Raw genomic sequence first — 7,110 nt, 5'->3', positions numbered from 1 at the left:
AACTCAAAGAGATCATATGTTGGTGCAGAATCATAATCAATAAGAGAACTTGCTGCTTGCTCAACTTCTTCCAATTTCTCATTCACAATATTCTTTGGAGGTTGCGCACCCTCCTTAACATCACTTTCAAACTCAATGGAAGAAGGCTCTACAACTTTAGATTCTTCTTTGCACTCAGCATCTCCTAAGTCAACCACTTCTTCTTCTTCAATGATTTTGGCTTCCTCCACTTGTTCCAATACCAAACTCCACTCCTCATCCTCCACTTGAGTTTTCAATCTCTCTTTCATACTACGCTCTTCAATTGATTCTCCACATGTGGCCATGGGAGTACCTTGAGTGCATAACCATTGTGAGACAAAATTGCTCACTACCTCGGTCAAGGTAGCCATGAATTCTACTTACTTCCTTTAAGCTTCACATCGCTCTTGAAGAATGCTACAAAATTTTATTTGCTCTTGGAGAATTGAAATGAGAGTTTCATCCATGGATATTTGAGGTGGAGAGGAGAGTTCATTGTTTGGGAGAAAGGGTTCATAATTAGAAGGTCGTTCATATTGGTGGGAGTATTGAGATGGTGTATATAGAATTTGTGGCTCTTGGGAATATTTTTGTTGGAATGGGGGTGGTTCAACAGGTATTCGTTCATAGTGGTCACAAGGGTGTGATACATGAGGTTGGTAGTTTAGTGGATATGGGTTGTAGGAAGGTGTTTGGTAAGATGGGGCTTGTGAGTATGATGGAGAACAATGTTGAGGAATTAGTTCATAATTGTGTGCATTATGGTGTGAATTGTAACCATAAGAGACCGAAGGAGGTTGTTGCCATGAAGGTTGACCACAAGCATGTGTCTCCTCCCTAACTTGATATCCATTCCCATAATGTGATCCCTCATTGAAACTTTCATTTTCTACAACATAGTTCTAACCAAACTCATAGCCAAAAGGATGAGAATTCATAATAACAAGAGATAACAAAAGCAAAAGCTAATAAGAACAAAGAAAACAAAATCCTACAACTAGCAAAAACTAACAAAGAAACTAAAGCAACTATTCATAATATTAACATATATACAATAACCAATAACAAGCGCACATTTGCAATTCCCCGGCAACGACACCAAAAACTTGATGGAGGAAAATCGTCAGTTCAAAATTTTTACAAAATAATTCCATTGAAGTATAGATCGAAACCAACAGACAACTCTGAATCAAAGTTTAATTTGTTTGTCACTTAAATTAAACTAATGAAAATTAAGAGTATTTAAACCTCGGGTCATCTCTCAAAAGAATTGCAGGAAAATGTGCATATTATTAGTTATGAGAATTTTTGTGGTTTTTAATATGATGAATAAGAAATGTAAATTGTAAGAAAGTAAAGCTAACAACTAAGATAATATAAATGCTAAAAGACACCCATGGCAAGGATTAAGAGTCAATGTTTCCTATCCTAGATCATTGACCACAACATGGTAATTACAAAGGGTTAATTCCACTTAGTTATCCTCTAACATCGGGGGGTAAAGTCAAGTGGACATAATTGATCTTAAAAACAACTAACAACCCTAAATTACCAATCATACTGGATATCAATGACGTCAAGGCACCTAAGTCCTTAATCTCAAGGCAAGAGTGCTAAAATCTACTCTAAAACTAAGCCAAGTATTTTATCAAATACTTGGAAGGCATAAAAAAAGTATAATAAATTGTAATAATAATAAAATCTAAAGCTACCAAATGCAAGATAACAATAGTAACAACTCAATTGAACACCAATTAACATGAAAATATCAAACTGCGTTAAATAAAAATCAAAATCAACAAGGGTTTATAAACATAAAAGTGACCAAAATGAGAAATTGACAAAAAGAACTAAGAAAATTAAAACACTAAAACAAGGAAAAGTAAAGGAAACTAAATCAAAATAAGTATTTAAACCTAAATCTAAGATGAAATTAAGCACAAAATCCTAAATTCTAAAGAGAAAAGAGAGCTTCTCTCTCTAGAAATTTAACCTAAAGCATGGCTAAAACTATATTATGACTACTTGGTTCATTCTCCCTTCAATTCCTGGTTCAATAGCATCTAAAATGGGTTGGATTGGGTCCAAAATGCTCTAGAAATCACTGGTCACGTGTTGCCTTAAGTGAGTCACGTTTTTTGTGTTCCGCGTACGCAAAACTTTGGCTGCGTACGCGGACGTCTTAACACACGTCTACCATAGAAAATTGTATATCATTTTGAAGCCTTAGATGTTAGCTTTCTAATGCTACTGAAACCTCCTTATTCGAAGCTCTGTAGTTCAAGTTATGATCACTTTAGTACGAAGAGGTCAGGATTGACAACTCTACAAATCCTTTACTTCTTCATGATTTCTCTACTTTTGCATACTTTTCCTTCATCATTCCAAGCCATCCTTGCCTTAAATCTCTTAAACAAACACTACGAAAAAAAAGCGTTTTTTTCGACACCAAAAATCAACGGCTATTTCTGCCGTCGATAATTTTCGACGACTTGCTATCGATATTAATAAAAAAAAAATTAAAAATAAAATATTAAAATCGATAGCCACGTCATTAATATTTTTATAAAGCATTACTTTTTTTTCTTATTATAGTCACATTATGGACGCACTCGAGGTCGAAAATACTTTTAATTTAAAATCGATACATATGGTGTCTATTTTTTTATTTAAAATATTGACAAAATTGTCGTCGATAAATTTAAACAATTTATATCGTTTTTCTAAAATGGAATAAACGATATAGATTTAATGTATAAAATAGACGCGACAAATATGCGGTCGATTTTTATAACTACAAACACATATACCCGCTTCTCCCTCCGACGTCCAAAGTGTAGAAACGTAATTCTCCCAAATTCCCTCGTTCAAACCCAAATTCACACCATTCTTCGCTGCTGTCGTTGCTGCGTCACGGTTGCGCCGCCATCGCTCCTCCTGCTCACGCCGCCGTCGCGCTTTGTTGCTGCCGTGCCGCTGTCGCTCATCACATTCGCGCCACCGGCGCTCCTTCTCTCTGTTGTCGCCGTCGCTCCTCCTTCTCCGCTCTCTCTTACACGTCTTCTCTCTCTCAACCGAGCTCACAAAAATTAGGTATCTTTTTCAGTTATTGTTATTGAACTTCCAAATTCCATTGTCTTATTTCTATTCCAAATTCTCCAAAATTTGTAATTATTTGTTCTTCTAAACATTTGGCATATATTTCTGCATTTATTTTCCTATTACTATGCTTTTTTCAGATTAAATATTCTCCAGCTTGATGCTTATTTGGACTGCTGTCTAATGCTTGCAGGTGATTAACTTAAGAGGAGCTGAACAGATGTAAGCTACTATTCGAACTTTGAACTCTATATTGAAGTGTTGCTGATCTTGGTGGTGTTCATGCTATTTGATGGTTTTTTAGTTTCATTTAAGCCAAATCTTTTAATTAGAGTTCTATTCATGCTTGCTGGAGTGATGTTCTCCTTCAACCTGTGCCAAATCTAGCTTTGTAGAAATGCATTTTAAAAAAGCAGCTTTCATGTTATTGTTGGTTGTTTGTAACATTTAGCATTGGATAGATAAGATTATGGATTAAAAATGTTTTGTTTGTTGAGTTTAGGAATTTCAGCACATTGACTTGAATAATGTTAAAAATGCCAGATTAGTGATAGGAAAATCTAAAATGACATTAGTATTTTCTTATCTTCTGGTTTCTCCTTATAAAGTGACATCCAAAAAAGACAAAAAAAAAAAAAACCTGAAAAATACACATGGAGCCTTATATTATATACTAGTAGTAGCATGTTACAGGAGTTGGACTTGAAAACAAGTTCATTGGTTGACAGGTTTTATATTCTCTTAGAGTCAACTTTAAATTGAGGCTAAAAGATTTAAATATGATAATGTTGGTGTGTATGTTAAAAAATGTGTCTAATTGTGTGAAACACAATATATAGAATCAGAGCTTCTTATTGGAGGCAAAATCAGTTTTCTGTTGGGGATAAAAAATTTGTTTTTCGCTTTAGCATTTCGCTCCCAATGAAATGACATTCAGTGGTGTGATGATGATATTGAGGAGAGTTACAAGGAGCCTCCACCGTATAAGTACCCTGAGTGTGATTGCGGAGCTGGTGTCTGTAGAAAGGTCGAGGATCCGGATGTCCATAAGTACTATTTTGCTTGCCCTGTTCCACGGGTATGAATGAATAATTCAATATATATTGGAATTGTCAAATTGTATATTTGTCATATTCAACACGTTTAGCTTTGCAATATTGAATATTGCTATTGAGGATTATGTATGTCAATAAATCTTGGGAGGGGATGGTTGGTAGATAGATGTATAACTTTCTTAATCTTGTAAAAAAATGGATGGAAATTTATCCTTTTTTTTTACTCATGGTACCATTAGTCTGTACAGTAATGCGATATAAAGTTATAAACTATTAGTACAAGTAACTATGCAAGACAAATACAAATACAAAAAGAAGTACCTATTTAACTTATTTTTTTGTGTATGTGTATTTTAATATGTATAATATTTTCATTGTAGCAGCAATTAATATATATCATTATATTCATTCGGCCCAGAAAGGTGCATGGCATGATTGACTAATTAAGACTACTAGCTCGTGTTTTGTATGTTTGTTAATGTCATATGTCTGATTTCTAGAGTAGTTTATGTGTTCTGTCTTTGATCCTTCTTAGTTATTGCATTAATTGGACACCAAACAGTGTTATTTGATCTATCTTTGAGTGAAAAAGAAAAGGAAAAAATTGGAAAGGGACTTTTTTTAACTATAGTCTTTTTCTACTATCTTTTCTAACTCCCTTGGTAAACAAATTAATATACATAATAATATACATAAGATGATGATGAGCGTCACAAATATACCTCAATCCTATATGTGAAGGGACGGAGATGAATTTGGTGCATAATATTTTCTAAATTAATATTTTTCTTTGCTTCGTGTGTGTGTCTCTGTTTTCTATGTATTTTAGATGCCTACAGTCACAAACTCACAATAAATTAAGATGCCTAGAGTCACAAACTCACAATGCTAATAAACAAAAGATTACATGTAAAAGTGTCATAAGAATTAAGATACTGAAATACAAAGAAAAATATTAACAAACAACTATTCATGATTTTGAAGGTGATCAAACTTACAGTGAGAAGCCAGGACATGATTTTGCTTTGAATGCAACCTATGATGATGTGAATGCTTCAAGCTATGATGCTCTAGTCATTCCTAGAGGTCGTGCACCTGAGTATTTGGCACAATGAATCTGTCATTGCATTAGTGAAGCATTTTATGGAAAGCAAGAAGCTAGTTGCATCCATCTGCCATGGCCAACAGATTTTAGCTGCTGCAGATGTGCTCAAGGTACTCTTAGATCATGTTTGATATATTTCACATACATTTGTTCCTCAACGAGCACTGAAGTTGAGCTGTGTAGGCGAAACGTGTGCAGTGTCTACATTGATTTTATTCTTAAATTAGCATGATGTAAATTGTTCACATTAATTTGTTAACGCTTTAAACACAATTAAATTTGGAAAGATATATTTTTTGCAACTTGTGTGAGTAGGTCTTTGTGTGTACTTAATGGCATGTATATTGATTTTTAGCAATTCACAAATGGCACAGCTTGGTTGCACTTCATTTATGTGTGCTTTTCTCCTTTTTGTAAAAGTCACAACTATGGTTCGCTTTAGTGGATGAGCTACTTCTGAATTTGTTCTCATTGGAGCGAGGACTGGATACACTGATCAACCAGTCACTAATGTACCATAAAGAAATTAGAGTTAAATAGTAAATACACTATCACAAGTATTGGTAGAGTTTAAGACTCCCAGAAAAATTATTCAAGGTTTAACCTTCTATTTTTTTTATTTATTTAGTATAAATTTTACTTTTATATTTAAAAATTTATTTGTCTTGTTATCTAATATTCTATATAAATTTTATTTTTATATTTAAAAGTTTATTTGTATTAATTGTTTACTATTTTTCAAATAAAAAAATAATAAAAAAATATGGCTATTGAAATCGATAACCGTGTCGCTTTTTAAATATAAAATAAACAAAGGATTTGCTGGTATCTAAATAATTAAATCGACGGCAATTGTGTCGATTTTATTGGATCAAATATCGACACAAATGGCGTCGATTTTAAATAATAATATCGACGGCGATGTTGTCGATTTTAGTAAGAAGACAAAATTTCCAAACTCATATTTTAGACGAAAATGCTATCGATTTTATTAAATTATTATCGATGGCTATGCGAGCCGTTGATTTTATTAGAATTTTAAAAAATCGATAAGCTTAATAGCGACCATCTCCACCGTCCGTTTTGCCATCGATTTTTAGCAATTTTAAGCATAAAAAGTATGATTTCTATCACTAAGCATAAGTAGGAGGAATTTACAAAATTATATTATTTCAATGAATAAAATATAAGAAAAGTTAAAAAATTCACTCAATTAAGACAAATAAATACTATAAAATGTAGATTTATCAAAAATAAAATAAATTGATTTCTCTTACACAGTCTGCACCATTTTTAAAGCAGATACTACCTTAATTTTACTGGTTATGACTGAAATATTGAAACAGCGCAAAATTTTCTACCTTAATTTTACTGGGAGCAGGTGTGAAATTAAGGTAGTATATTTGTGTGTGCAATTTTTGCTATCTTTGGCTGCAAATTGAGAGTATAAAAATTATATTAGTGACTTTGCAGCCACTAAATTCAAATCAGTGTTATTCCTCAGTTTTCCTAACAGAGCCAATGAAATTGGACTGACTGCAAAATTATGGTATATACAAAATCATACATGTTATTTTAACTAAAATTAAAAATAATAAATTTTTTATTTAAATAAAAGAAGTCCACAAAAAAGTGACCAAGATACCAATTTCATAGATAAGAAAGCACGACCTACAATTATTGCTATTGATGGCTAGCTACTTTACATATATATTTGATTCGAGGACAATGAAACTAGCTAGGGATACTAATGGTAATACGACAATAAATTTTTGGAGAGTTTGGACCATTATATATTGACTACTTGAACTAGCTAGTATATATTTTTAG

At 32.8% G+C, this 7,110-nt stretch overlaps 2 long non-coding RNA genes across 3 annotated transcripts; one reads left to right on the top strand and one right to left on the bottom strand.

The window, feature by feature from the left end:
* LOC110268138 lies at positions 2,835-5,544 on the top strand. Of its 2 annotated transcripts, XR_002356216.1 has the most exons (4): positions 2,835-3,114; positions 3,314-3,342; positions 4,029-4,198; positions 5,160-5,544. It is a non-coding gene; the product is annotated as an uncharacterized LOC110268138 (long non-coding RNA). The 2 variants fall into 2 exon arrangements; XR_002356215.1 differs by lacking the exon at positions 4,029-4,198.
* LOC110268139 lies at positions 5,304-5,962 on the bottom strand. Its single transcript, XR_002356217.1, has 2 exons — positions 5,921-5,962; positions 5,304-5,664 (listed from the first exon to the last, which is right to left on the bottom strand). It is a non-coding gene; the product is annotated as an uncharacterized LOC110268139 (long non-coding RNA).

This window comes from Arachis ipaensis, chromosome B10 (genome assembly GCF_000816755.2).
Source record: "Arachis ipaensis cultivar K30076 chromosome B10, Araip1.1, whole genome shotgun sequence".
Classification (NCBI taxonomy): domain Eukaryota; kingdom Viridiplantae; phylum Streptophyta; class Magnoliopsida; order Fabales; family Fabaceae; genus Arachis; species Arachis ipaensis.
Note: the sequence above shows the minus strand (reverse complement) of the source record. Positions and strands in the feature narration are given on the sequence as shown.